The sequence below is a fragment of the Herpailurus yagouaroundi genome, unplaced genomic scaffold, assembly GCF_014898765.1.
Source record: "Herpailurus yagouaroundi ecotype Mexico unplaced genomic scaffold, PumYag 216, whole genome shotgun sequence".
In the NCBI taxonomy this organism is placed as follows: domain Eukaryota; kingdom Metazoa; phylum Chordata; class Mammalia; order Carnivora; family Felidae; genus Herpailurus; species Herpailurus yagouaroundi.
Window position 1 is genome coordinate 1,161,586 of NW_024412447.1, and position 3,203 is coordinate 1,164,788.

Consider the following 3,203-nt stretch of genomic DNA (forward strand, 5'->3'; position numbering starts at 1 on the left):
GGGGGGGAGGGGGCTGGAGGAGCCGACGCCGAGAGCGGGCCGTCAGGGCCCCGAGTGTGGCCCGCGGGCGTCCCGGTCCCGAGCCGGGGCGTCCTGCTGACCCTGGCCGGGCGGGGCGGCGCGGAGGCCCCTCGGCGAGGCCCGGGTCAGGGTGGGGGCGCCGCGGAGACGGTCGGCGGGGTTCGGGGCGGTCTGTGGGGGCGGGGGGGTGGTCGGCGGTGGGGGGGGGGCGGCGTTCAGCGGGGGCGGTCTCCGGGGATAGAGCGGACCCTCCACCCCACTCTCAGGGGGTCCCCAGCCCTCCGGGGATGCTGGCGGCCTATCAGAGGCCCATCTGCCCCCCACTCCCCTAGGCCAGCCTCCATGAGGCCGCAGTGGGTGCCGGGCATGGTGCTAAGTGCTGCCTGTGCAGTAACTCCGGAGTCTTAGCGCCACGAGGTAGAGCGCTCTCATCCCTGTCGCGTAAGCAGGCTGTTCTGGTTCGGGGAACTTACCCGAGGCCGCGGTCGGAGAGCCTGTACGGCCTGGATCACCCTTGAGTACTGGTCTCAGGGCTCGGATGCCCGGGTATAGGGGAAGAGGAGGGACCAATGTGGCCCCTGTGGCCCGATGAATTCTGGCCCCTCCCCAGGATCTCTGAGAGCCCCCCCCCCGCCCCTCCTCTTTTTCCCCAAGCTGCAAGTTTTCTTGGCAGGGTGGGGGAGTCGCGCAGTGATTCGATTAGAGCCTCGAGACTTTTTCTCAGGGGACTAACGTCTCTTCAGAACCCCATACTCCCTGTCCAGTGCCCTGCCGGCGGGGTCAGGGAGCGTGTCCCCTCCGTCTAGCGGGCCCACGTCACTGAGTCCCCTAGGAAATGTCAGCATCCCTAATCTTTCCCTTTTTTCCTGATTTGTTGACTCTTGTACAATCCAGGTCAAGTCAAATGAAGCATGCACCTTGAAAACAACTTCTGGCGGCTTAAAATAAAAAGCATGTATACAAAACGTTATCAACATAGAAATAAACATCAAAAGGAAATCTGTTTTTGAGCTTTCTTGCAGCTCAAAAGATTTTGACTTTCAAGGTTCCCATATTCCGAAAGGGGGAAGGGTATCAGTTTCTCAGGAGAGTGTTTTTGTTGGGTGTAAATTTAAATGCACGTTCACCCGCACACCCCAAAAGCAAATCGCGGGGGCATTGCTTTGTCATGGGAAGCCTTGGAAAGGTCCATTCACCCATTCACTGTTATTCACCTGTTCATGCAGTCTCTCTGGACAAGTTTGGCAAATGGACGCAAGTTTGACATCCTCCCCCACCCCCCTGCCCGCGGGGGTGGGGGGGGGGAACCCAACTCCAAGTTCTCGCCTTTATAAGAGATGTCAAAGAACAAAGTGTTAACACTGTTAAGCAAATGCTTAAGTGCCGGTCAGGTGGGTGTTTTTTGGTCTGGATCTTGGATACGAACTGCGTATGAAATAAACGGAGGGGCTTCCTCGTGGCCCAAGTGGACGTGTGGGCAGAACTTCTGCACCTAGGATAATGGGGGATGACCTCATTGCCTGCCGTTGACTGTTGTCCAGTTTAAGGCGATAATTGAACTGGAAAGAAAGGTCCCTTAAGGGAGTTCACTTAAAACGAGAAGCAAGTAGTAATAGGGTCCATAATGGGGCAAAAGAGAATTTATCTTGAAAAATGGGGAAAGTGGGAAATATCTTGAATTTGTCGTCTCTTCAAGGAGTTTTAGGTTGTGAATGCAATTGTACATTAATGTGTAGACGGAGCAAAGAATCGGTGTTGATTTGGCGGGGCCCTGATTTTTCCAACTAATTGCTTGGTAGCGATGTTCCCAGCTCTGTTATGCAGAGGATTGGTTTGCCGTGCTGTACAGGGGCCCATTCAATTTCCCCAAGAGCCTCTCCTAATCCTTCCATAAGTCACTCCTTGTTGGAGTGCCGTCCTGTCCTGTCACAGCCTCCAGGGCACCGCCAGGCCCTCCCGCACTTGCTGGCAGCTCTGGGAGCCATCAGAACCTCCCCTAGCATCCCATTCACGGGCTTTCTGGAATCTTGCGTTGTTCCTGAGATTTGCAACTGACTGTGCAGTTGACTTGCGCCGTCCGTCCACAGCTTCACAGCCGGGTTCCCAGGACTTTCATCGTCATGCGTGTGCGTGAGAGAGAGTTGGGGGAGACAGAGGGGTTCGGGAACCACACTGGGAGGGGTATTTAAGTGGAGCCCAGTTTTGTAAAAGGTCAATTCATTAGTGAAACTTTCTGTGTTAGGATGGTTCTGCTCCCTCCGCAGCCTGCCGGCACGAGGTCCTGAACTGTCCACGCTCAGGACCCCGGAATGGGCAAGACCTCGGGCCTCAGAGTCTGCCTCCTTGGCCCTTACTCACTTTGTGCTTTTGAGCAACTTTCCCTGTCCGCCTCAGTTTCTCAGCTTAAAAATGGAGCTGACACTTGCGCCTGCCTCCTAGGATTGAGCGAGGTTTGTGTGCACGGATCCCCTGGAGCTTTATGAAGTTAGCTATGACTTTATCTTTATTTATATATTTACATATTATTTATCTCGTTTATTATTTTTTTAAAATTTTTTAACGTTTATTTATTTTTGAGACAGAGAGAGACAGAGCATGAACAGGGGAGGGGCAGAGAGAGAGGGAGACACAGAATCGGAAACAGGCTCCAGGCTGAGCCATCAGCACAGAGCCCGACGCGGGGCTCGAACTCACGAACCGCGAGATCGTGACCTGGCTGAAGTCGGACGCTTAACCGACTGCGCCACCCAGGCGCCCGCACCAGTCACTGTTTGAAAAGCAGTTAATGTAAAAACAGCTCCCCGTGTGCTCGAGAGTTAGAAAATACTTCCCAGCGATGCGCATCAAAGAAGAAATCATCTTGGAGATCGTGAAACACCTAGAACCCGCCCCTGGAAACCACTCACCTACTTTGTGTTCCCGCAGATTGGCCGGGTGGGACGTTTCCCGCAAAGGGACTCGTACTCCACGTGGCCTTTCACAGCTGGCTCCTTTTGCCCAGCGCCGTGCTGTGAAGGCTCGTCCACGCGTGGCAGGGTTTCGTTCCTACCAGACGTGCCAGTCATTGGGAGGGCGAAATGAGGCCCCATGGCAGGAGGGCTCGGGGCAGGGCCTGACACGCACAGGTGTGCAAGGTTTCCTTCCCTTCACGGATCACTGGAATCAGCTGGAGACACCACATC

At 55.1% G+C, this 3,203-nt stretch overlaps 1 protein-coding gene across 1 annotated transcript in view; it reads right to left on the reverse strand.

Moving 5' to 3' along the window:
• The window catches only part of PSMG3 (proteasome assembly chaperone 3), a 2,419-nt gene extending 1,846 nt beyond the window's left edge, over window positions 1-573 (reverse strand). The window contains exon 1 of the mRNA XM_040455712.1: window positions 495-573. The gene's annotated coding sequence lies outside the window, so the exon portion shown is untranslated. The remainder of the gene's footprint in view (window positions 1-494) is intronic.
• Window positions 574-3,203: the final 2,630 nt, after the last annotated feature.